The 27,996-nt window shown below is 46.4% G+C and overlaps 1 protein-coding gene across 2 annotated transcripts in view; it reads left to right on the top strand.

Moving 5' to 3' along the window:
• Positions 1 to 311: 311 nt before the first annotated feature.
• The window catches only part of LOC136611338 (lactosylceramide 4-alpha-galactosyltransferase-like), a 56,092-nt gene continuing 28,407 nt past the window's right edge, over positions 312 to 27,996 (top strand). For both annotated transcript variants that reach the window (XR_010790252.1, XM_066590862.1), the window contains exon 1: positions 312 to 443. The gene's annotated coding sequence lies outside the window, so the exon portion shown is untranslated. The remainder of the gene's footprint in view (positions 444 to 27,996) is intronic.

Raw genomic sequence — 27,996 nt, 5'->3', positions numbered from 1 at the left:
CCTTGATGTAGTTGATGAAACAAAAGGAGATATCGCCAATGGATGAGATACTTTGTCAAATGCTTTACTAAAGGCAAGATATACTATATCCATCCATCATTTCCCTGATCAACCCAGTCGGTGATACTGTCATAGAAGGAAATTAGATTTGTCTGTCAAGACTTGTTTGGTACAAGCCCATGCCGACTCTGGTTAATTACTCCATTTGCATCCAGGTGCTTTCACCTACCCTCTCTTAGCTGAACTTCAGGCGGTCTTATCTGACAGAGATTATTTCCCAATGATGGAATATAAAGCTGCGGATACCTGACGCCTCGGCCCATACATCCACAAGGGAGGTGTCAAGCATAAGGAAGTAGCTGATATCTGGGACTGGCATTCACATCATACAATGACCGAAGTGCAGAGATGACTCTCTTACTGTGACGGGAACAGCAGATCAGGTACGACTCCTTCCTGTCCATCTGCAGGTACAGCAGAGCTCAGTTTGTCATTGATTTGTCTCTTTTGTGAATAGCAGTAACTTAATGAGTGTGAATAATGTGGCAGGTTTACCTGTTGTCCTACACCAATAATCGCTTCTAGCGCAGCACTACATGCTGCCAGCGGTTCCCATTGTTTTAAATGGAGCCTCTCAGACATGCGCTCAATTGTGGCGGCAGATGGCGCTTTCTAGTACCGCAATTTCCAAGTGTTGTCTGTTCTATTTTGTGCATTTAGCTCACCTCATCAATGATTGGGTATGCTAAAGCTGCTTTTGGAGGCAGACTGCTTCAACTGATTAACAAACTCAATTGTGCTATATGTAACAAACTGTATTATACGTGCACTACAGTGCAAATTCAGCTCTACTATGCAAATTCTGCTCTGTTATGTCTGACCAACGTAATACTGCTAGATCTGAAAAACTAAGCTCTTGTTAAGGTTGTGCATCTTGGACCTGTGGTTCAACAGGCTTCCTTGTGCACACCTTAACAGGTAGGGGTTAATTGGGCTGGATGGGTGTGATATTCTTCAGCAGCTAATCCCCCTTGTCTGCTGCAGATAAATATCAGCAAACTCTTGGGAGAGATTGCTGGTCATTTTAGTTCTAATGAACACTGCTTTAAATGGTTAAAGAACTATGCTTTAACTGACAAACTCATATCTACTATTTCTGACAATTTCCTTGTCTAGCTGAACTACAGTGCAAACTCAGCTTTACTGTATATGACAAACACAGCTCTGCTACTTCAAGAGACTCAACTGCTCTCTATTAATTCACCAGACAAACTCTACTTTTCTAGTTTAAAAATCATGGACAATGCAAAAACTCCATACAAATATTGTCTGTGGTCAGATTTGAACCCAGGACTACAAGGCAGCAGTGCTGATACTAAGCCACCACACTTCTTCCTTCTCTGCAGATGAACACAAACTCCATGCAGTTGTTGTCCTGGGTTAAATGTGAACCTAGGACTCCAACATCGCACAACAACAGTGCTAACCACTGAGCCACACACACAGGTCAGGCTGATCCAATTCTGTGAAAAGTTGTCCACTTTTATCACGCGACCGATCACAATGAGCAACACGAATTATAACATCTTTAATATTTAGTTATAACCAATATAAGAACTTCCCACGAGTTCTCTCAGTCCTAGACTCCTGATTAGGCTGATCCCACTCTGGAGCCTATCATCGTCAGCTCTAGATTCCCGATGAGGATGATCCCACTCTGGAGCCAATCCTACGTAGCCCTAGACCCCTGATAACGCTGATTTCACTCAGGGTTCTGTCCTAGACAACTGTAAATCCACGATAAGGGATCTTTCACAGGGCACTGTGATTTTCGTCTGCCCAAATCGCGGACGAAAATTACATGAAAGAGAGGCAGCAGCGACCAATTTGCGGCTGCATCTCCCGTTTTCCCGCCCATTCAGACGGCCGGGTGCCGCGTTCAGTTCTGCTAAACTCCCTCCCCCTCTCCGCCCCTTGCTGGCTGCCGGCAAGGGGAGAAGGTGGGATGGGAGCTTAGCAGAGCTAGTCGTGCTAAACTCCCTCCCCTCCTTCCCCAGCTTATGGCAGCAGCCAGCAAGGGAAGGGTGAGGGATTGTAGCAACGCGAGCCGCTGCGCAACTCCCTGCCCCTTCCCTTTTCTAATGGTTCTCATAGGCTCCCATAGGAGTTTATGGGAACAGCTGACGTAAAAGCGGCTGGCCAGAATGCGCTCCGTATGCACAATGCTTCACATGGTCACGATTTTCGGCTGGCATTTTATAGCGGCAAAATCTCCGAGATAAAACGCTTGCCTGAAACTAGCCTGAGGATGATCCCACTCAGGAATCCATCACAGTCAGCTCTAGACCCCTTATGAGGACCGTCCCACTCAGGAAACAGTCCTACTCACCAACAACTCCCTGATGAGACTTTATTTACAAGAGTGTATATCGGCCACCGTTCTCACGGCTGGCTGATATACGCTACCATCTAATGCATTTGATTCCAATGCATCAGATCAGATGTAATTGGGAGGGTATAGTGCATGGACCTGTACAGTGGCACTTACCAACTCCTGGTCCCGGAGGGAGTTACCGCAGCAAAGGATAGGGCCAGTAGTCCTGAGGATGAGGGGGGTAGAAGTTGTCATTGGGTGGGTTCGTGAGTGACCCCACCGTTACACACACCGGCATTGATACACTGGACAAGTGTATCGTACCTTGGGTCCTCAGGAACGGTTGAGGCTCAGTAAAACTTTACTTGAATAACTGCAAAAGCAGGTAGTTACAGGTACATTCACGGCAGCAGTTACAGAAGCTCAGAGGTTGGGAGGTAAAAATTACACAGGAACAGTACGGCCCTATAGTCCACGTTATCTATGTCACCGGTCCTGGACACAAAATATACTCCGGAGGAGGCAAGAAAGCAAGATCCTCTCCACATACTCTCTGGCAAAATACAATTACTTAGCAGAAGACTAAGAATAAAAGCACCCCGCAAATTCTCCACATGGGTGTTGAAATCACGTACTTCTGTGTGGTGATCTATTGGCAGTCAGCCACACAGGAAAGATTAACTGCCGTGATGTAAACGAGCACCTGGTTTAGTAGCAATTAGGATTTGGGTTGCTTAATCTCTCTCTCTCTCTCTCTCTCTGGACGCTGTTCACTCCCCTACATCCACACCCCATACGCTACGTGATGTTGTTCCTCCTCTTCCATCTTCACCGACATGGGAGCCGATGGTGCTCCCATGCGGCTCTGTGTTAGCTCCGAGCAGCAGGTAAGATGGAACCCTGCTTCAACACAGAAAGAAGAAGACTCTTTCCCGCTCTCAGACACTCACATTTATAACCTCACTTGTACCACAGGACACTGTAAGATAGATACATTCAGCATGCAGCAGAGCTGACGGACAAGATTTTAAGCGGGTTAACCCTTCAGACGCTGCAGCTGTGCAACACACATACAGAAAATAGACATGACAGATTTGCACAGTGCATCCACATAAGACAGACATGTATGACAATTATGGAGGGGTCCAGAATGATGTTCTGGGACACTACACAGATCGGTGTATTCCTGCAGCGTAAAAAAAAGCGCCCGGCTGTCCAATATAGTGCCGGGTGCTTTTCTGTCGGCCAGAAAAGATAGTCCTGGAACTATCTTTCCAGGCCGGTATACGTCGGCGGGTGCATAGACTCCAATAGGAGCCTATGACAGCTGCCGGAGAAGGGAGGTGGGAGGGAGTTTAGGAACGTGACTGCTAAACTTCCTCCCCCTTCTCTCTGCCCCTTGCCGGCTGCTTGCAATGGGAGGGGGTGGGACGGAGGGAACTAGTTGATAAGCTCCTACCCCATCCTGCCCCCTCCCATTGCTGGCTGCCAACAAGGGGCAGAGAAGGGGCGTGAACTTAGCACACTAGCTCCTGCCCCGCCCAACCTCCTCCCCTTACTGAGGGGTGGTGAAGGGGAGAGACAGCTTAGCAACTGTCTTCTCCCGTCTGATGGCATTGCGGGTTCAGCATATATGCGTAGGTCTCGGGCCATCTGAATGGGCACAAAAGCGTTAGATTTGTGCGCCCATTCACACGTTTTTACGTTACCAGCGAGCGAATGTAAAAACGCCTACGCTCATGTAAATAAGCCCTAAGCCCTGCCAGCACCGTAAAAATGCATGAATGGCTGCATAAAGCTACTGTTTGTGCACCCGTTCAAAAACAGCCCAGGCCCAGCGCATATACGCTGAGCCAGAGATACCGTTGTGCAGGGGAAGACAGTTTAGCTCTGCTCTGCAAAATTGCCTTCCCCCTTTCCTCCCCCTCGCAGACTCTCGGCAAATGAGGGGGGCGGGATGAGGAGGAAGCTTAGCAACTAGCTCCTGCCCCATCCCGGCCCCCTCCCTTTGAAAACAGTCGGCAAGGGACGGAGAGTGGGTAGGAGTTTACCAGACATGCTACTAAACTCCGTCTCACCTCCCTTCTCTGGCAGCTGTCATAGGCTCCCATAGGAGACTATGGCAGCGGCTGTATTCCGTCTGGGAAAGATAGTTCCAGGACTGTCTTTCCTGAATGTCTGAAATGCGCTCCAATGTGCTTTCTTGGCCGGCCGGCCGCTTTTACGTGGCGTAAAATCGTCCATCTGATCTGATGCATTAGAATCCAATGAAAACGGCGCCTGATATATGCTTGTGTGAATAAAGTCTAAGGGCTTATTCACACTGTGCTGGATTACGGTTTCTCCAGCAGGCTTTTGGGGTATTTTGTCGCTTCCAAATTGGGTATTGTGTGCACACATCGTCGCGCAGATTGAGACACGAGCTGATCAATCTCATATCCAAAATGGCTCTCTGCCCAGAAACAGCCAGACAGGACCTTTTATTGTACAGACACACAATGGGCGTGCAACAGGTTACATCAGTAACATATAGGATTCTCATTTGTCGGATCATATAGAATCCCCCACCTCTCTGCCCACCTCCTACTAGCCAGGATGTAACATGGACTCTGCCCTCTATGCAGGCAACCTTAAGCAGTTTCTGTGTATGTGGCAAGTCTTATCAACATGTGCTCAGGCTGAATGAATTCCTTTGTTGTAGAAGTTTCAGCGTGGGGGGCAGGGCTGGAGATTCATCCATGAGCACAAGCAATATATATATATATATATATGACACTGTGATTTAACTCTTTCCTTATGCAGCAGAGTTCCACATTAGGTTGAAGTCATTACAATAGCAAAATACATTTGGGTTATATTAATCGATAGACATTTTATACAAAATAATCATCATGTCTATCACAATCCCCCCTTAAAATGTCTATCCTCTAATTCTCTATCTAATTTTCACAGTTCCCTGCGCATGAGCCTATAACTGGAGCGCGTTGAAGGTTCGTTTTAGGGTCTTCAAGGGGGTGTAGGACTTGTCCACTCCTTCTGGGGATGCATCCAGCAAACTCATGGTGGGAGCGGCTTTTCCAGCATCAGTTTCACAGGTCTCTCTGACACAGGGAATAACACAGCAGACTAGAACAGAAAAGGTAACCATCAGTTCACATACAACAGCGACGCCCGTCTGTGCCAGGATCCTTTACCACCCGCTCATCCATGGCGAGTGCTGGTCCCAAAAGTTAGCTCTTTTTAGTTAGTGCGGTCAGCTTCTTAATGACAAGTGCGTCTTTACCCGCGGGTCACGTGTCGTCTAGGATGTAGGTACAACAAGTCTCCCCTATCATCTTACAGACACTCCCCTTTTTAGCTAAAGTCATATCTAAGGTCATTCTATTTTGAAAAGTCATAGTCGAGGTAGGTCCTATTGGTCGACTAGTCCCTATAAGGCGTCTCTAGTATAATTTATAAACCACTGCTAATTATAATAAACATAATTAATCCAGTCAACATTTATTTACCATAATGATCAGGAAAATGGACTCGAATCTAGTTTTAACTTGGTCTCTAATTTTAAAACTCGTCAGGTACCCCCCTTGGCTATCCTATGACGTCAATGTACACGTGTAGATCAAAACTACCACCAGGGGTCTCTCTTCTCGCTCTAGTATAATGTTACAATACTAGTAGCGTGCACAGGTACGCACGGCGTGGGACTCCCTAATCTTCACCCACACCAATGTCCCTCCTGGAGATAGTCCTAATGGTGAACACGTCCAAGTCGCCTCACCCTTGCGTCAGGGTTTTCCCACTGCCCGTAAGTCCCTACTCCTAGGAGGGGGGGGGATCCCTACCTCACCTCAGAGGGAGGCCATGGATTCCCTGGGCTCATTTCCGGGCATCCATACCCTCTATCTGTACAAGTTAACACCCCACAGGGTGTGCCCTCGCCGGAACCTAAGGTCTTCTGCACTATCCCTAGGCAAATGGGAATTCCACTGACAATCCATCTTAGGAGATCGGGGCAGGCACAGTACTAGTACATTCCTCCTTTTCTTTGGTAGCGTACGTGGTTGGCATTATCAGAACTGGCTCTTCATCTTTTTCAAACAAGGGAAACGTTGGTGTCTGACAGGATGTGGAGGAGCATAAGGGCTTTACTAAGGCACACTCCCCTGTCCAATTACCCTCCAGGCGGGTCCTCTACCTCATGTCTCCACAAAGCCAGTAAACGTCTCCTAAGGACTGGACCTGATTCTGCATCTATTCCCCTCCTATCATACTGTAGGAGGAGCAATACCTGTTGGTGAGTTCCCCAAAAATCTCCCTCCACCCTGCCTATTTGCCTGGCAGGTGTAGTTTCCAGGGTAGTCAGTAATACTCTCTCCGGTGCAAAACACTTAAGTAGTTATAGAGTATTCCTTCTTCCATTTCTCACGGACGGTGTAATTAGCGGAAATGTTCGTGAAGAGACTAATAAACCACTCTTCAGCATCTACAGGGAGATTTAGGGGGACCATCCCCGAGTGTAGTCGGGCACTACCGCACACGCAACAGTTAGACTTGTTGCTCCTGTTAGCATTGTACCTCATCAACTCCAACCAGAGATTCTGGTCAGAGTATCCAGTCGCTACTGTCAAGGTGTCCTCAAAAGGTAGGGTCGGCTATGATCATCATGTTCGTCAAGGTCTTTATCTTACGGCGGAGGGGGTTAATTATGGGCACGGGACTAAGTGAAGGCTTCCATTCGGCTGCATCTACCATATCCCTTATTTTAAACTTCCCTAAGGGATCTGTCCTCCCGTACCGGTATGTCCCCAGACTATAAGTCTCCCCGTCCCCCGGGCTTGGATCTCCCATGGTTAATGTAACCGCATTAAAACCAAGCAACATACTAAGTTCAGCCTTCCAATACCTGCTGTCATTATTCTCAAGGAGGGTTATACGACTAATTAGGGATTTCCCGCTCTTATCTTTCTTATTTAAGGCACTTCGTGGTTTATAGGACTAGTCTATTCCTATGTTACATCCCACTAATCCCCAATAACGGCAGTCTTCTCCCCAGACATTATCAGTGGCGCGAACATATTGTATTCCCCGGGTATATAAGTCATATAACCAGCTGGACTGAGCTAAATCTGGCCTGCGGTGGGATCTTGCGCCTAGACACGGGACCACAGTACAATAATCGAAGGAATATGCGGCTACTTGAGCATTGAACGAGTTATACTAGAAGATAACCATACCCCCATATTCTTCCGACTAAGGATTCCAGTTGCCACCCTCCTCTCTCACTAGCCCTAACCAGAGTAATGTCTTTGGCACAACTAAGACTGGTCTCCCGGATCTGAAGCTTTCTTACAGTATGAAGCGTGGATCCATGTAAGTCTTTCGGCTAGTTTCACAGCTGTGGCAGTAGTCAGAAGCACCTGGTAGGGGCCATCAAATCGGGGCTCAGGAGGGTGCTTCCTGAGGAACTTCTTGACGCACACCCAATCCCCAGGCTGCAAGATATGTGTCCCAGTGTCTGCCTCTGAGTCTGGAAGAGAACACCTGTGCATAGGCTTTGGTTAGTTCTTTAACAACGGAAATCACATACTCAGTCAACACATCAGATTGTAATTGTAACTACTGAGGATAGTAACAACCTAGCCTTGGGGCTAGCCCAAACAATCTCGTAGGGAGATAATGCATGATCCCCCCTGGGTTCATATCTAACACTGTATAAGGCTATTGGATGACAGTCTTTCCAAAGTGGCGTCATTTTTAAGTATCTTACTTTTTAGCGTGCCACTACGTCTCTCCATCTTTCCACTACTTTAAAGATGGTACAGTATGTAAAAGGCCTGGGATACATCCAGAGCAGACATGACATGTTACATTCACCTGCGAGGTTTATACCTCTGTCTGACTCTGAATCACTTCTGGTACCCCATATTCAAAGTTTACCTCGTTCATGAGCTTCTTTGCGGTTACCTACTTGTTTGCCTTGGTAACAGGGTCGGCCTTCAACCTGCAAAGACATCAACAACAAGCACGTATTCATACTTCCCAACAAGTGGGAGCTGAACGTAGTCAATTTGCAATCCCTGAAATGGGTAGAGTGGTCCCGGCAAGTGTGATGTGGCAAATTTTACTTCTGCCCTGACTCACCTATGGCATAGATCATGCTAAACTGGACAAATGATGCAGCAGCTACAGAGAACCCAGAAGTCGCCCAACCTCTTTCAAGCGTCGTCGTCAATGCTGCTTTACTAGGTGGGTCTTTCCGTCCATCAGCTGGGCCATCATGGGATACAGGAACTGTGGTGGGCAAGTGCTGTTGACCGTTCACCACACGCTGTCCTGTTTCTGCTGCTCCCATATTAGTCCATTTATTCTTTTCTTCCTTGCTGGCTGGTAACTGTAAAAGTCTTTAGCATATCAAAGTCCAAATTTTTGTCAATGTCCAAAGTTTTTTTGCCACTGACTCATGCTGTCAGTATCTTTCTTCTTTCTTCCACGGCTTGAGGGCCGCTGCCTTTGCTGCGCTGTCAGCGAGGGTGTCGTCTCTCGCCTCTTCGGTGTAGGAATCGGTGCGAACTCTCAACTTTGTCAGGTAGAAGTAGGGCCTCCATGCGACTCTGTACCGCTGCACCATTCTCAATTGGTTGTCCTGCTAAGGTAAAAACTGTCTGGCCTTCCATATTGGGCCGTAATCATGAGCTATGCCAAATACATACCAGGAGTCAGTGTAAAGGGTTGCCGTCTTACCTCTCGCCACTCTACTCGCCTCAGTGAGGGCCTTCAATTCCGCTTATTGTACTGTGACATGCGGAGGCAGAGCTTCTGCTTCTAGGACATCTTGTTGTGTGACCACTGCATATCCGATGTGGAGTCATCAATCCTCACCCTGGTACCATCTGCAAAAAGCTCAACATATGCATTATCAACAGGGGTTCTGGTAAATGTTTGCATATCTGCAGTTTCTTACTGAATTAGTACTAAATAATCGTGCTAATGTTCTATTTCACATGGCTCGGAATCTTGTAGCACAAAATCATTTATTTCTTTCTTTTTTTTCTTTTTTTTTCAAACCCAATAGCTGATCTACAACACCTAGATCATCTATGGCCAAGATCACCTCTGCCTCCCCCCTTTTGAACCGCAATACTCAATGGAAAAAGAGTCATTGCGTTCAAACTAGTAAACCAAGAGGCACAAAAACAAGCACTTTGTAGGTCAAGGTGACATTGTATGCAGCGAAGTCTGAGCGAAAATCTCCTTAAAAAAATTTTTTTTTTTTTTTTTTTCAGGTCGCAGTTAGCATTTTTTAACACAAGCGGGCGCCACACGATTCAAATTTTACGTCACCCAGTGTAATAGTATTTCAGGGTATGGCCAGCGTTTAGCTTTTACTCTCCTGTCGGAATATAATTATAGCTTCAGTGTAAACTGACACTAGAATATACAAAAGACTTAAAGAAAAACTAAAGAATACGGATGAATTAACATCCTACTCTGGGCAATTCAATCCCTCTTTCTTCACATAAAAAGTTAAATTACTTCACCAAATTGCATGAAAAAGTTTGCTGGGTGACTATAGTGAAATTATTTCATCTGTAGGAGCCTTCCGTAACATCATCTGTCTGAGTATCCATTGGAGAAGCGGGCAGTGGAAAACAGAGCCCCTGGGAACATGAGAGAGCGTCCCCTGTCATGTATTCCTGGTCTCTGTCCACCATGCATCAACTCCAATCTTCCATGCACTATAAACCAGCTTAGTCATCTACTATGTCCTAAGCTGCATCTCCACAAAGGTTTGTTTCCCTGAACTTATCACACATCCAAAGTGGCCACATCTTGGAGCGTAACAAAGTCTGGTCAAACAAAACCTTACTTCAGACAATCATGATGTTAGCACTGGATACAGTGGCATTGGGGAATATAGGCCTCCCAAATGCAGCAAAATGGCCGCCAGAGGCAGAAGGAGGCGGGGCTACAAATCTCCCAGGTGAGGCAAAATGGCTGCCGGAAGAACGGGCGGGGCCAGGGGCAGCAGCACTCCCAGGTGAGGCAAAATGGCTGCTGAGTAGCAGCACTTCCAGGTGAGGCAAGATGGCCGCTGGAGGAGGAAGGGGCGGGGCCAGGTCCTGTCCCGGATGGGGAGGGACCTGAAGTAACATCACACACCCTGAAAGTGAGCACATGGGGGGGGGGAAGTAACTTCAGGGTGGGGGCAGGCCTCACTACATTTTCTGCAGAGTCACACTATGTTGGACTGTAAACATTGCAAGCACGGCCGCCATTACAGGGAGGGGCTGTAGTCAACACAAAGACATTACATTGTTCATTAGCAATACACATACCCCCCTACATGCTTTCCCCTCTTTAATCTCTTAAGTACATTATACCTCCTCCTAGCAATCTAAAAACACCTTTCTTTCTGCTGGGCTTCCTACTCATCTTCTGAAAACTTTCTACAACCTATCTTACCTGTCCATGACCTAACATTTCTTTCTGCAACTTTTCCTGATCCTTTCCCATCAGCAACCAAATCACAAGCTCTATGACCTTTGTCCTTGTTCACTTTGCTCAACTCTATGCTACCTGCTTATTCTATTCTATTCAAAGTTTCTATTCATTCTATTCGAAGACACAGTAGTGTTTCTCTTGTAAAATCTGCTTTCTTCAAATCCTTCCCATATAACCTCTTTCCCACTCAGATTACAATACGCATTAATTCTATAAAACACAGGGAAAGACAAAGTAAACAGAAAGGGTTAATTGAGAAGTGCTCTTAGTGGCTTAACTTCAGTCCACTCTCTTACCAGCACCCCTCCCCCAATAATCAACACTGCACATTCTTTCTATAATAGCAGACAGACGGGATTACTGGAGAATACCCACAACGGCTCAAGGTATATATATATATATCCACCTTTATATCAACCCAAGGTATATATCTCATCTACCTTTTTTAACAACCCACCGTCTAGTAATCCCCAAGAGCACTCCTTGTACATGATCTAGACAGGACATTTAGCTATACACAGAGACTGACGATTATTTTCAATGACCAAAACTTCAACAATATTCTGGAGAAATCAGCCGTCACAAAGCACGGCTATACTTCACAGTATATACCTTTCCACATATGAGAACATAACACGCTCAATCATAAATGTAAGTATACGTATCATAAATCTTCCTAACCTCACACTAGTTTTACCTAGGAGCACGTGTCACTGGCGTGTTCCCTCAGACTTAAACAGCCGAGTCCGCCCTCCCGACACATTAACCCTCACAGAATTTGTCTCTTGGTCTTGCATACACAATTTTTAACCGTCTCAGACATAATATACACAGCATACAAAATACCCCTTGAGCAGGTTAAAACGGTGGTCTTTTTTCCGAGTAAGAAAGAACTATATTACCTGCCTTTCATTGATTTATCACTCTGGATCAGGAACAGGCAGAAAAGCAGTCAGAACCCAGATCACATCGGTAGATTTACATAAAGCAATTTTACCGTGTTCTGTAGATTTTCGGGCCCCTGAGTTCTGCGTGCCGTCTGCCGATCTCTGTATTTTTCCAGAATGAAAGAAATCAAAATCTCTTAACTCGGTCCACCCAGGAGACGCCAATTGTGCTGGATTACGGTTTCTCCAGCAGGCTTTTGGGGTATTTTGTCGCTTCCAAATTGGGTATTGTGTGCACACATCGTCGCGCAGATTGAGACACGAGCTGATCAATCTCATATCCAAAATGGCTCTCTGCCCAGAAACAGCCAGACAGGACCTTTTATTGTACAGACACACAATGGGCGTGCAACAGGTTACATCAGTAACATATAGGATTCTCATTTGTCGGATCATATAGAATCCCCCACCTCTCTGCCCACCTCCTACTAGCCAGGATGTAACATGGACTCTGCCCTCTATGCAGGCAACCTTAAGCAGTTTCTGTGTATGTGGCAAGTCTTATCAACATGTGCTCAGGCTGAATGAATTCCTTTGTTGTAGAAGTTTCAGCGTGGGGGGCAGGGCTGGAGATTCATCCATGAGCACAAGCAATATATATATATATATATATATGACACTGTGATTTAACTCTTTCCTTATGCAGCAGAGTTCCACATTAGGTTGAAGTCATTACAATAGCAAAATACATTTGGGTTATATTAATCGATAGACATTTTATACAAAATAATCATCATGTCTATCACAACACGAGTGCATATACGGTGCATTTTTACATCCAGCCCTATATATGCACCCATGAGAGGCATTGATTTCCAATGCATTCGTTCACATGGGCGATTATACGGCACCATGAAAAATGGAACATATGCAGCCGAAATACGTCCGACGTATATACGGTTGCCAAAATGATAGCTCTGGAACTATCTTTTGGCCAATATACGCAAGCGGGTCCTATAGACTCATAGAATCATAGAATGGTAGAGTTGGAAGGGACCTCCAGGGTCTTCGGGTCCAACTCCCTGCTCAGTGCATGATTTAAAAAAATTATTTTAGACAGATATTTGTCCAGTCTCTGTTTGAACCCTTCCATTGAAGGAGAACTCACCACCTCCCGTGGTAACCTGTTCCACTCATTGATCACTCTCGCTGTCAGAAAGTTTTTTCTAATATTAAATTTGTGTCTCCTCTAGAGATGAGCGAACGTACTCGGATAAGCACTACTCGTCCGAGTAATTTGCTTTATCCGAGTATCTCGCCGCTCAACCTGAAAGATTCGGGGCGCTCCGCTGCTGACAGGTGAGTTGCGGCGGGGAGCGGGGCAGAGCGGGCGGGAGAGAAGGAGAGAAAGATCTCCCCTCCGTTCCTCCCCGCTCTCCCCTGCAGCTCCCCGCTCCGCAGCGCGTCCCGAATCTCTCAGGACAAGCGGGGAGGTACTCGGATAAAGCACATTACTCGGACGAGTAGTGCTTATCCGAGTACGTTCGCTCATCTCTAGTCTCCTCCCTTTCAGTTTCATCCCATTGCTTCTAGTCTTTCCTTGTGCAAATGAGAATAGGGCTGATCCCTCTGCACTGTGACAGCCCTTCAGATATTTGTAGACAGCTATTAAGTCTTCTTTCAGCCTTCTTTTTTGCAAGCGAAACATTCCCAGATCCTTTAACCGTTCTTCATAGGACATGATTTGCAGACCGCTCACCATCTTGGTAACTCTTCTCTGAACTTGCTCCAGTTTGTCTATGTCTTTTTTGATTCAATTAAGTTTATTGAGTTTTACATGTTATACCAAGTTGGTGCAGTACAATAAACAGTGATATCTTGTATAGTCTGTCTTAACATTTTGTCTTTTCATCATATCAGCATATCCAATGGTAATAATTAGACAATACTTATCTGCATCATATATGTTTAATACTGAACAAATGAATATAGTTAAAACTATAACTAACTAACGGGGAAGGGTGGGGGGAGGAGATGGGTAGGGATGGGTATTAGGGGATAGGGGAAGCTGGGTTTCGGGGATAAGGAACAACCTCGCCGATTTATGTTGAGTTTCTCTCACGTTTCTAATCGACCTGATTCCAACCATGTTTTAAACATGTCAGAGGCTCTCATCGATATCCACGGGCTCCAGAGGTTATGCATCCTAATACGTTCTTGTTCGCTCTCAGCTCCCTCCTCTTCATATCTCATTAGCATATTGAGCTTCTCTGACCACATTATTCGCGTGGGTAGAGACCCAGATTTCCATAATTCAGGGACCAACATCCTCACTGCTAGAATAACCAGCCGTAGTAGATCGTCCCTAATCCTGGCCATAAAACCGGGCAGCAGCAGGAGCAGGCCCATCTCCGCTGTTATGGACACTTCAGACCTAGTCATGGCATTATATAGTAATTCCACGTTACTTCACAAGGCCCTGATTGAGGGGCAGTCCCACCATATGTGGGTCATGGTCCTGGGGCCGTTTTGGCATCTCCAACATATTGGAGGTATTCTATTATCTATTTGGTGCAGTCTTGCCGGTGTCCAATACCATCGTGATAGGATCTTGAAATTCTGCTCCTGCAGTCTGTCGTAGCTGGTACTTTTATGACACATGAGGAAAGCCCTCTGCCAGTCTGATGTAGATCGGTTACCGCCTAACTCGTTGTCCCATTGACCCGTATAACTCGGGAGAGAGTCCCCTGTCTCGCCGTTCAGCAACATCTTATATATTACTGATATGCCGTCCTCCGTAGGCCCCGGCGACGTGCACAGCGTCTCAAATGGCGTCAATTGTCTGTTAACACCCCCCCGGGCGCCAGGGACCCCACAAAGCCCCTCACCTGTAGATAACTTAGCTATATGGCAATCTGACCCCCCCTCCCAGGAGCATGGCTCTTTCAGGGGCTTCATCCCGCCCTGAGTTACTACATCAACGACTCTAGGTATTGGGGTGTCTGGGATGGACAGTATTGTATCTTTGTCTCTCGCAGGTGGAAACTGTGGGTTGGCTACAAGTGGTGTGACCGGGCCTGGGATTAAAATCAATCCTGCTCTTGTAGCCCACGACTCTCACTTCTTGAGGACCTTTAAGAGGAAGGGTGAGAGGTTCTCTAGCTCCTCTAGATATTGTCCAGGAATCCAGGGGGCCCCCTAAATTGTCCTGGAGTCAGCTTCATGCTCCATTTCTACCCATATTTTAGTTGCTTTCGCCTGCAATAACGAGAGTTCGAAGTTTGCAACACAAGCCTTATAGTAAAGCGAAAAGTCCGGAAGCCCCAGCCCCCCCCCCTCTTCTTTGGTCCTCGTGAGTAGCCTGTGACTCAGTCTGGATTTGCGGTTCATCCATACGAATTTAATGATTAGGGAACGGATACTTAAAAGGTATTGCCGATTCAGGATCACCGGGAGGGTCTGACAAAGATACAAAAACTTTGGAAGGGAGTCCATCTTAACTGCATTTATCCGCCCTGTCCATGATACGTATAGTGGGCTCCACTTTTTCAATTCCGCCCTCCAGGTATGGCAGGAAATTTAGGTCGAAAATCTGTGAAGGGTCTGCCGGGATCTGAACCCCCAAGTACTTAATGGACGATGACCTCCATTTGAAGGGGAAAGACTCCGACAGGGCCTCAACCTCCGTCTGGGTTAGGGTTACATTTAGGATTTCCGATTTTTGTAAGTTGACTTTAAAATTACTTACTCTTCCATATCTATCGAACTCCTTCATCACCACTGGCAACCCCACTCTCGGGTTCGACAGGAACAGGAGGAGGTCGTCCGCAAATAGCACCATCTTGTGTTTGGAGGGGCCCTCCGTCTGCCCTCTAACTGACCCATTTTCTCTGATGGCATTGGCCAGGGATTCTATGGACAGGACATAGAGCAGGGGAGATAAGGGACACCCCTGGCGAGTCCCATTATTGATCGAGATTGAGTCCGAGAGGACTCCATTTACCCGGATCTTGGCTGATGGTCTCTTGTACAGGGCCATGATCCATTCCCTCATCCTCTGCCCAAGGCTTATCTGACGGAGGGTCCCCTCCAAGAACCTCCACCTGACCCTGTCGAACGCCTTTTCTGCATCCACTGCCAGCATACACAGTGGTTTGTTTGCTGCCCTATATTAATGATATAGTTTTAATCGTATTATCCCTGGCTTCCCTACCAGGGACAAATCCTACCTGCTCTCTATGTATCAGGTCAGGGATATGTTTACTAAGTCTATTTGCTATAAGTTTCGCTAACATCTTGACATTTAAATTTATCAGGGATATGGGTCTATAATTTGCGCAGGAGGAAGTGTCTTTCCCCGGTTTCGGTATTACCACTATATGCGCCTGGAGGGCCTGAGGCGGAATGGGGCTTCCCTGAGAGACTTTGTTAAACATCTGTGTTAACAGGGGGGATAGTTCCTCTCCAAAGAGTTTATAAAATCAGGCCGAAAACCCTCCCTGAGAGACCTTGTTAAACATCTGTGTTAACAGGGGGGATAGTTCCTTTCCAAAGAGTTTATAAAATCCGGCCGAAAACCCATCCGGGCCTGGCGCTTTGCCTATCTTGAGATTTTTGACTAGCTCCCTAACTTCCTCACACGTGAAATCTTCCTCCATAGCTTCAGCCTCATCTGTTTTCAACGGACCCGGGCCGTGTTTTTCTAGGTATGTCCTCTCCTCCTCCCCCCTCACTTTCACGCACCCATGGGGGTTGTTCTATGTTATAGAGTCTCTCATAATATAGACGGAGTTCCTCCAGGATGTCTCTTGTGGAGATCGCTGGTGTCCTCCCTGCTTGCTGTATTTTAGGTACGAATGTCACCGGGGTTCTAGGGTGGAGCGCCCGTGCCAATTTTCTTCCACATTTGTCCCCAGCCTCGTAAGCTTCCCTACGGATCTTGTCCCTTAGGGCCAGCGTCCTCTGGTCCAATATTGACAGGATCTTTTGGCGCAATGCTGATATCTCTGCCCGAGTAACGTCATTTGGGGGGTTTTTTATTGGCCGTCTCTCTCTCTTGCAAGGTTGTCAGTAAGCCTCCTAGTTCCCTAGCTCGCTCTTTTTTTAACCTTGCCCCAGGGAGATCATGGTACCTCTTAAGACACATTTTATTGCTTCCCATTTGATCGGGGCCCGCGTGCTATCGTTTTGGTGGTCACTCACGAAGTTAGCTATAGTTGTTTTGATCTCCTGGGCACATTGCGGATCTTTTAATATGTTGTCGTTAAGTTTCCACGTTCTGAGTTGTAGGTCTTTTGGAAAGCCGTCAAAGTTGGCATATACCGGGGCATGGTCAGACCAAACAAATGGCCCGAATTCGCATGTAGGCCGGTGATCTAGGATGGCGTGTGCGACCCATATGTAATCTAACCTGCCATAGCTATTGTGGGGTATTGAGTGGAATGTGTAGTCCCTGACGCCTGGGTGCAGCAGACGCCACAGGTCCACTAGGTGCATGTCCCCCAGTTCTCTCATCAGGGATCTAGTTGCTGCCTGTGAGACAGAGGACTTACCTGATGATGTATCCTGCTCCGGGTTTACTGCCAGGTTAAAGTCGCCCCCCAGGGTGATGACTGTACCATCTGCGAACTTCGCCAACTCCCTCAGGGCGACCACTCCGAAGGATATCTGTCCCTGGTTCGGGAAATATAAATTTGCAAATGTGATCAACTTTCCAAATACTTCCGTCTTAACAAATAGATATCTACCCTCTGGATCTCGTAAAATGCCAAGGGGTTGCCCCTGTAATGAGTTGTGGAATGCAACAGATACCCCTCCTGCCTTTCGGTTCGGGCTGTGAAATCAGGTAGGAAATATTTTTGTGGAGCAGGAAGGGATCTCATCTGCCTTAAAATGAGTCTCCTGGAGGAGAAGCACCTTCCTCCCTTTTTTTTTGCATATGATAAAGTATCTGACCCCTCTTGGAGGGAATGTTCAGCTCCTTGGCATTGTACGTGGTGATCGTCACGTTAGCCATGATCTGATCAGGACAGGTCTCTCATCGCAATATTCTGGCAAGGTTTAGGTTGGACGGGGTTGGGAATACTGGGGGAGGAATATGACACAGGGAGGGGGGGGGGGGTAAAAAACATACAACATCTGCAGGCCTTGGAATAGGCCTCACTAATCTAAACTAGTCAATATTAGTCACTATAAACTAGCTTCAAGCGCAGCTAAAAGCTGCCTACCCTGGGTGGCGGAGGGGAGACCACCAACAGAGGCCTGCCCCCCCCCCTTCGCCGTCGCTGGGTGGAAAAGAAAGAAAGACAGTTTGAACAAAACAGATGAAGAGATAAGTTTGTGTAGCTGATGACACTGATCTCGGCTGCCGCCGGGTCCGACTTCTCAGTATATAAGGGGAGAAAGGAGGAAGAAAAAGGAAGATGAGGAGGTGGAGGATAGAGCACATTATCGTTAGGGGTTAATCTGGACATTTAAAGAAATAGACTTGTCTGGTCAGTTCGATACGCCAGTCTTCATGCAGGTGGGTCATCAGGTTTGCTGTGCCTCCTCTTTCATCCGTTGTCTTGGGTCCTTGAGGGTTTGTTTCTTGGCTCCTTTCGCAGGCCTCCCGCTTTCTGCCACTCCATTTTAGGAGGGGGGACCGGCATCTCGCCAATTTTGGGCCAGTCTGGTATTGCAATCTGCGGTAACTCCAAAGTCCCCAGAAATTTGGGTAAGTCCCCCAGATGTCTAAAGACAGCCGATTTCCCTCCTTTGCTTGCATGTAGCTGTAAGGGGAACCCCCATCTATATGGGAAATCCCTTTCTCACAGAGCATTTAGAAGGGGCCTCAGGGCCCTGCGTAGCTGTAGTGTGCGTTTAGACAGGTCCGGGTACACACAGACCGATTGACCTTTGAACTGCAGAGTATCGAGTGTACGCGTTCGCTGTAGGATTTGCTCCTTTTCCTTATAAAAATGGACTCGGCATAGAACATCTCTGGGCCTGGAGGGGTCTGTCGGTTTCGGGCCTAAAGCGCGGTGTATTCTGTCTAGCTCCACGGCGGAATCCAGGGGTCTCTGTAGCAAGTGGTTGAAGAACTCGGTGATCCAGTCCTCAAGTTGGTCGTTGTTTATCTCCTCAGACAGGCCTCTAACCCGAAGGTTGTTACGCCTGTGGCAATTTTCTATGTCATCAATGTGATTGGTCAATTCTGCTATCTGGTGTGCTTGTGCTTCCAGGATATGCACGTGTTCTACTATAGTATTCTGGAACACATCTTGTACTTTTTCTACTTCTGTCACTCTTTGCCCCACTTCTATGATATCTTTCTGTAGGACCACTATATCCTGCTTGTGTGCTGCGTCCAATTTTTGTAGAAGTTCGTTCATCTCCCCTTTTGTGGGGATTGCCTTCAGGTGAGCTCTCCAGTCCCATTCTTCATCATTTACTTGTGGGGCCTGGGGCTCCGTATAGCTTATGTGGTGAGCTTCCGTGTTGCCTGGAGCCCGCGTTGTTACGGGTCTTTTGTTTGGCTGCGCAGGGGGGGCTTTCAGGTGCCCTTCCTCGGTTGGTTTTTTGCCCCTCCATCTCCAATGGCCTGTTATGGGGTAGTGTTCCCTTCGTGCCTTGGAGGGGTCTTTGCGAGGGGGGGTTAGTGTCAGGGTCAGGTATCTGGGGGTTTCTTGCCTCCCCTTCTTTCCTTTGCCACTTCCCCCTTTTTCTGTTGGGAGCCCCTGGCATTCTGGGCTGCCTTGTTGTGTACTTTTGTGTGACACTTGTGATGTTGTGGTTTTCCCTGCAGGGCTCAGTATCTGGGGATAGCGGGCTTTTTGCGTGCCTTGGGGGTCTAATTCTGAGGGTTCTCCCTCCTCTCTGTCTGGCACGCTGACTCCCCCTCCCGCATCTTCTGTCGGGCCGTCCATTCTCCTGTCTCCTGCCCGAGGCCATACCTCCTCCTCACTGGTATCTCCCGCTGTCTCCTCTGGCTGGGCTTCTTCCTCCACTTCGCGCGGTGCCTCGGCCTGGGTCTCCTCTTCCTCCTGCGCCCGTGGCTGCGTTTCTTCCTCTATGCCGGCTTCCCGCGCCAGCCGGCGCGGCGCCATTTTGATTCTGCCGCTTGGCGTCGGGACTCCGGGGAGCGGAGAAAGCGCTCCAAACTCGGGGCTGGAGACCTCATCGGCTGCCTGGGGACTTCGGGTGCCTTCTTCTTTCCCATGGTGGCTATTTCTGATATCGGCGGCGGGGGATCAGCGTGTTAGAGCATCGGGTCAGGCAGGAGCTCCGGCGGACACGTCTCACTCCATCGAGCGGTAAGCCACGCCCCTGTCTATGTCTTTTTTAAAGTAGGGTGCCCCGAACTGGACACAGTATTCCGGATGAGGTCTGATTAAGGAAGAGTAGAGGAGAATAATTACCTCACGTGATCTAGACTCGTTACAAACCCATGCTGGCTCTGGTTAATTACTCCATTTTCATCCAAGTACTAGCATACATGCTGTTTAATAATTTGTTTAAAGATCTTTCTCGGTATAGATGTCAGGCTCACAGGCCTGTAGCTTACTTCTTCCCTTTCTTGAAGATAGGGACAACATTTGCCCTTTTCCAATCTTCTGGGACTTCTTCTGTTCTCCAGGAATTTTCAAAGATTATGGCAAGGAGTTCAGCAATTACCTCTGTTACTTCCTTTAGTATCCTAGGATGTAATTCATCTGGACCTTGAGACTTGAATTCATTTAAGTTAGCTAAGTGTTCCGTCACCATCTCTCCGCTTACAGATAGCCTTCATTCTTTTTTTCCCCCAATAGTACAGGGAAGATCAGCTGATGTTCCATCTACTCTGAGAGAAAACAGAAACAAAATAGGAATTTAAAAGTGCGGCCTTCTCAACATCATTTTTAACCAATTCACCATTTTCATCCTGTAAGCATCCAATAGCATCTTTGACTTTACTTTTGCTTTTGACACAACCCCAAAATCCTTTTCTATTGCTTTTGGCCTCTGCTGCAAGTCTCAATTCATTATTAGCTTTAGCTTTTCTGACACTTGCCCTACAGTTTCCTGCAGACCACATTATATTCTTCTTTAGATATTCCCCCCTCTTTCCATTTGATAAACATATTTTTCTTTGTTTTTAACGTGTGCAAGTTCTCTGTTCATCCATCCTGGTCTCTTTAAATGCTTCCCATTCTTCCTGCTTTTAGGGATTGTTAATGATTGTGCTTTGAGAATCTCATTTTACCATATTTTTCAACCTTCCTGGACGTTGCTGTCTTTAAGAACATCGAACCATTAGATTCTTCCTACCCTTTTTCTGAGTTCATTGAAATCTGCCTTTCTGAAATCCAACCTTGAGGTCTGAGCTTCCTCACGTCTTTCTCCCCTTTTTATCCAAAATTCAAGGATAGCATGATCACTATCTCCTAAGGTCCCAGCCATCCGTACTTCAACCATTCCCTCACCGTTGGTAAGAATTAGGTCCAAGATAGCAGATCCCCTTGTTTTCTCTTCGACCTTTTGGAAGATAAAGTTGTCAGCAAGAGCGGATAAGAATTTGTTGGATCCATTACTTTTACTTGAGAGAGATTCCCAACAAATGTCTGGATAGGTAAAATCTCCCATGATCACTAACTATGTCATGCTTTTTGGAGAGCTTGGTCATCTGATGTAGAAAGAGTTCATCCATATCTTCTGCTTGTCCAGGTGGCCTATAGTAAATGCCTACAATGGTGTCCTTTCTGTTGTTCTCTCCTTGTATTCTTACCCAAACAGTTTCTACAGAACCACCAAGCTCTGAAGCTTGAATCTCTGTGGAGATGAATGTTTTCCTAACCTACAACGCAATACTTCCTTCCCTTTTTTTGGGTGTGTTTCTTATAAATAAGTTGTATCCTTCAAGCCTTGTCTTCCAATTATGTGTATCATTCCACCAAGTTTCCGTGATGCCTATGACATCATATTTCTCTTCCTGTGTTAGATGCTCCAATTCTCCTTGTTTCCCATGCTCTGGGCATTTGTGTAAAAACATATTAGTTTGTGTTCGGTGTCTCCTGCTCCTCTACTTGCCAATTGAATTTTTTGTCTTTGTTCTTTCTTTCCACTTATAATAGCGAGGATCTCAAATGCATTAATTAGCTGTATATTGTTACCTGGCCTTTCACTTCCCTACCCATATTGTTCTGATCTTCCCATATTGTTCTAGAGGTGGAAGCATTTTTGCAGCGTCCAATGCTGCGAAAAGCTTACAGGTGCCTTTATATAGGCACTGGGAGGCATCCCGAGGATTTTGGCAGAGCGAGGGAGCGCAGTGTATTTGTTCGCTAAAATCTACACTTGCGATCGTGTGACTGGATAAGAAAATGCTGGTCGTGATCGTAAAGAAAAGCCTATTCAGGCGCTTATACGGAGCGGGTGTGAAAACATAAAAACGCTGTCACCGTTTATGCACTGAAAGAGCCCTAAGGGCATGTCCTATCTATGTTCTTGCATCGCAGCGCCCATTGTTTTCTATGAGGCCAGCGGCAGTATTGCACTACGTGCTGGGTGCACACAATGCAAGATCTCCTATTAAGAGCAATGGGAGAATCTCAGCGTCTTAACCAAAGTGATGTGAGGCGGTTTTAACATGATTCACATCCCAATATCGCACTCACCGGTGTAAAGTTAGCCTCAAAGTGATGTAAAAAGTCATATGCTCCCAATAAATGCTTCAGCTCTTCACGCCAAAAAAACAAGCCCTCACAAAGCTCTGTCCATCTGGGAAAAAAAACTGGGGTTTGAAGTGCAGCAATGCAAAAAAACCATTTTTTTCTGTGCAAAAGTGGAAAACCTAAAAATATATAGATATGATTTTGGTATTGTTGTAATCATATCAACCTGCAGAAAATAAATGTATCATGTCATTTATGTTGCATGACTAATGCTGTAAATATACCAAAAAAACAATGGCAGAATTTAGGTTTTTGTTTTTCTCTCCAAAAAAATTATAAAAGTTCTGCAATATATTGTTCGCATCCAAAAAATGGCACCAATAAAATCTTCAGCTCTCCATGCAAAAAAAAATGCCCTCACAGAGCTGTGTCGATAGAAAAATGAGAACAGATGGCTTTTGAAATCTAGAGATAGAAATCTCCCCAAAAAATCGTTGGTTTTAGGTCTAAAATAGGCTGCGTCACTAAGGGGTTAAAAAACACATCGCACACTTTTGAAAATCACATGAAAATCACAGGACATCCGATTGCAATGTGTTTTTAAATACTCCCATAGAAAATAATGCGTGGTTGTTGAAGAAGAATCACACAAAAATAGGACATGCAGCGATTTTTTAACTTGGACTCTCAGGCTGAGGGAAAAAAACGCTCTTGTGAATTACCTATTCAAAATGAATGGGTGCAAGATCTGTCCATCTTGGAAATGAAAAGAGCTCGCATGGAAAGTTGCCCCTGAATATACCCGAAATGAAATGTTAGGCCGAATGCGCACGGCTGGGTCGGATTCCGCTTGCGGGATATTGAATCGGAATCCGACCCTGTGCCCAGCTGGTGACCCCAGCATACCTGTTCGCAGTTGTCTTTTCTGTATTGCAGATTACGCAAAGCAAATACGCCCGTGTGCGTTGGGCCTTACCTTTATTCTGCGAGTTGATATAATTACGATGATACCAAATTTATATGGCTTTTTTACGTGTTATTAACTTTTCACAATAAAAACAATTTAAAGAAAATTGTATTTGCATCACAGCAAGTAAGCTGTGTGAGATCTTGCTTTTTTGGGACAGGAGTTGCACTTTGCATTAGTACCATTATGTTTGTAAGGTGACCAGATTTTCCCAGGGTCAAAGTGTAGCGAACGAGGCGCTGGGCACAACACTGAGGAGATGGTGAGGGTAGACACGGCACTTGTCACGGTGGCTCTACCAACTCCTCCCCTGAGGGATGCATGTGACCCTTTGCCAAGGCATTGACAGGCCTCTTCAGGCAAATGCTGATGGTGCAGTTTACCTGTATAGGAAGTTGTAACGGGTGACGCCACCGTTCCTTACTCTGCGGTGAAATCCATAAAGGGGCGAAATAAAGTCCAGACACACACACGGGTAAATTGTAGAATACACAGTTGCTGGGAATGGGCAGCAACCAAAACTGTAATTGAAGTTTTCCAACAGGTGAATTTACAGGCAGCTTGTTGGTAAATTACACGCCAGTGTAGGAAACAATTGAGGTCAGAGAGGAGAATGCAGGATGAAACCGGGCCTACAGTCCAAGTTATCTGTGCAGCGCCGCTCCTGGAAAGCAGAACTCTCCGGAGGAGGAAAAAAGAGACACTCCGCTGCACACTCACACCTTTTGTTCCAGACACTGCACAGCAGACTTCACTTCCTTACATCTTAGGCCGCCTGCAGATTTCCTGCGGAATTTCTACCCTCGGAAGCTGCCATAGGATTGCGTTAGCAAACGCAATCCTAGGCAGACAGCTGCGGTTTGTCCACGCGAAATCTCGCGCGGCAAACAAACCGCAGCATGTTCTATTTCTGTGCGGGGCTCGCAGAGCCTCGCACAGAAACGTCACTCACCGGCCGCCGGCTCTGGTCTGCGCATGCGTCGGCTGCCCGGCTGCCGGCACATGAAAGATCCGGAACTGCGGGGCGCAGGTGAGTATGCGCTGCTCTCTGCAGGTGCTCGGGTCAGGTCCCGCAGCGAGAATTCTCGCTGCCGGATCCGACACGGCCGTCTGCAAGCGGCCTTAGTCAGATGAGGTCTTGGGCAGAAACCTCTGATACCTCTCTTCCAGTTCCATTTTTCACCAAGGTACTTACATGTGGCTTACACTCTCTCAGAACAACCAAGAAAAACAACCAAGAAGAACTCCATCTGAAGAACTCCCTCTTGCACACCTTGCAAGCACATATATGAGCTCGTATCATCCAACATCACGTGATAAGTCAAAACTGTTACATTTCCAAACATAACCCAGACATTCATAGACATTAACCACTTGCACGCTGCAGCTGTGCAATACACATAACTAGTGACAGGACAAGTTGCACAGTGCATCCACAGTGAAAACATGACATGTGAGACAAATACAAGACAGTTATGGAGGGGCCAGATACATAGACTTCGGGCCACTACAAAAGTACGACAAAGAGGTGTGGTCAGGGGCGGGGCTAATCACAATGTATGATTTTACCTCTGTCATTATAAGAAGTAGGGGCCGTATAAAAAATAGCAGGTATCAAATTTTGCAGCATTTCCCCATCCAAAAATAGTCAAAATTCGTACCATCGGTGCAGATATTGACTGTCAATCAGCCACATATCCGCAACTGATTTCATACAATGCAGCGCTCCCCCTTATCTCCTACGTAGGCTTACTAGTGTCCGCGCTCCCTGGCTTCTGTTTCCCATCCGCCTCACCTGACCAGCATCACCTGACCAACGGCGCTGCACCTGCTCAGGCTGCTAGGAACTGAGGCTGGGGAGGTTGACAGCGGGAAGCCTTTGGAGAAGGTGAGGGAGTAGCGCCACATAGTTTGAAATCAGCCATGGCTGATTGCCAGTCAAAATCTACACTAAGGGTGCCTACCCACTAGCGATATTTTTTCTTGCGATGCGAGAGCGATGATTATGAAACCAATGATTTTCAGTGGTTTCATACTCATTTGTGATTTTTATTATTAAGTCTTGCAGCACAGAGAAAAAAATCTGCAATATTGCTCATAGTGTTTTCAATGGGGCTGGCGGCAGCACTTCAATCCACAGGTATTTAACTACCTGCGGGTGTCTAATGCAGCCCTATGGGGAGCGGATCCGCGTGCAGGAAAAACGCTTCCGATTTTAAATAACAATTCGTAAGTGGACATGAGGCCTAAAGCAGTTATGTAAACATGATAAGAAATATAAACATTAGCGCTTGTATTCAAATATAAGTATAAGTTGTGCAGTGTCGTATACTAGTGATCGAACGGATACATCTTCAAGTCCTCTTGAGGAACCACCAAAAATGTTAAAAAAGTTAAAGTTTAGTTTGAAAGAGCATGGAAAAAAAACAAAAACACATTTTTCCCTATAAAACTGCATTTATTATGGAAAAAATAAACACATTATTAAAAATATTACATCCATTATTTCAAATAGTTAACAGCATAGAAATAAAAAGAAAAGAAAAAAGCCAGAATTGCCATGGTCATTTGCCCACCTTCTACAAAAAACTCAATAATAAGCAATCAAAAAGTCACATGTACCCCAAAATACACTCTTTATAAAAAAAAAACAAGCAACTAAAAGAAGTTGTCATTTTGCTGTAAAACTCGGAACACAGAGAAGAGACCCCGTTACCAGAGTCTGAGAGGGGCGCATTATTGGGGTGTGAGAAGCTGGATGGTCATATCAATGAATTGTCCTCCACCAGGCCGTTCTGTCCAGACTGTTAGAAGGTGTTGGGACCGGTAGATGTGTGAGGGCACACAAGGTGACCAGGCTCAGGACGCCCCCTACAGACCACCAGTAGAGAGGAGCGTCTGACCAGACTGTTAAGGGGTGTTGGGACCAGTGGATGGGGGCACACAAGGTGACCGGGCTCAGGACGCCCCCTGCACTCCACCAGTAGAGAGGAACGTCTGACCAGACTGTTAGGAGGTGTTGGGACCAGTGCATGTGTGAGGGCACACAAAGTGACCAGGCTCTGGACGCCCCCTACAAACTATCAGTAGGGAGGAGCGTCTGATTGTCCGATAAGCACTAGCAGGTCCAACTGTTCCTTTGTCCGCCACATAGAGACAGGGGGCGCCATCATTACAGGCTCCTCTGTCTGTCTGAACCATTGGCTGAAGGACATTTGGTCCCGCGGCCCCCATTACATGCATGGCCTTTGACCACCACCGTTGCCTCTGTTTGCAGTGATGTTGTGAATGATGAAACTGGACACTGCGGAGGGGAACCGGGTTGTCTTCAGCGATGAATCCAGGTTTAGTTTGGGCGCTATTGACGGCTGTGTTCGTGTCTGGAGATCTCGGGGGGAACACCTCAATCCTGCCTTTGCTGTAGAGCGGCAGACTGCCCCCCACTGGTGTGATTGTCTTCGGGGGCATCTCATATGACAGTCGGTCCCTTGTAGTGGTACGAGGGACAATGACTGCTCAGCGATATGTTTAGGACATCCTGCAGCCACAAGTATTCCTCTCATAGCAGGAGAATAATGCTCGGCCACACACACAAGGGTGTCACTGGAAGCCCCCACAACATTGTAACACTTCCGTGGCTGCCCAGTCACCAGATGTATCACCAATAGAACATGTATGGGACCATGTGGGATGCCAAGTTCTATAGCCAATGTGTTTGCATGATCTAGAGGCTCAGTTAAAGCAAATATGGAGTGATATGTAGTAGGATACCATACAGAACCTGTATGCCTCCGTGCCCGCCTGTATCACATCCTGTATCCGAGCTAGAGGTGGTACAACAGGATACTAGAGCCTCTCTGCCCACCCGTATCACATCTTGTATCCAAGCTAGAGGCAGTACAACAGGGTACTAGTGCTTCCATGCCTGCCCGTATCACATCTTGTTTCCAAGCTAGAGGCAGTACAACAGGGTACTAGAGCATCCATGCCCCCCATATTACATCTTGTATCCAAGCTAGAGGCGTACAACAGGGTACCAGAGCCTCCATGCCATGGCTTCCCGGCTGGTAATTGCTTGCTGACGGCACCACACTGATGTCAGTGTGTGCACCTAGGTTCTTCTTTCCCTGACCTCTCCTACTTAATTACACAGATGAAAGGAGAAGGGAGGAGGATAGCTGCACGATAGCTGCGGAAAATCCTGTAAGTTATGCACTATTTCTTGAAAACATATGGATCTGCACCTAAAAAATTAAAGCAGTTATGTAAACATGATAAGAAATATAAACATCATTTGTATTCAAATATACAATTGCATAAAATACAAAAAAATACCAAGTTGAAATACCTGTAAATGTTACAAAAAAGCCAATATACATCTTCCTCAAATCTGTAGGGAGTCATTGATATTATTCATAAATTAGTATTTTTGAGTGATTTATGGTTCAAAAGTATTTTATTTACTGCATCATCAACAGCAAACCAACAGAGTATACATATGATTGCAATAAAGGAATATCAACATTATCCTGTTTCTGGCTGACTAAATTATATCTTATACAGTGGTTATAATATAGTCCCCAGTACAGTTTTTCCCTCAAGGTTCAACAGTCTGGAGAAAATGAAGGAAGGAAC

This window comes from Eleutherodactylus coqui, chromosome 2 (genome assembly GCF_035609145.1).
Source record: "Eleutherodactylus coqui strain aEleCoq1 chromosome 2, aEleCoq1.hap1, whole genome shotgun sequence".
Lineage (NCBI taxonomy): Eukaryota > Metazoa > Chordata > Amphibia > Anura > Eleutherodactylidae > Eleutherodactylus > Eleutherodactylus coqui.
This window is presented reverse-complemented; position numbering and strand designations above follow the sequence as displayed.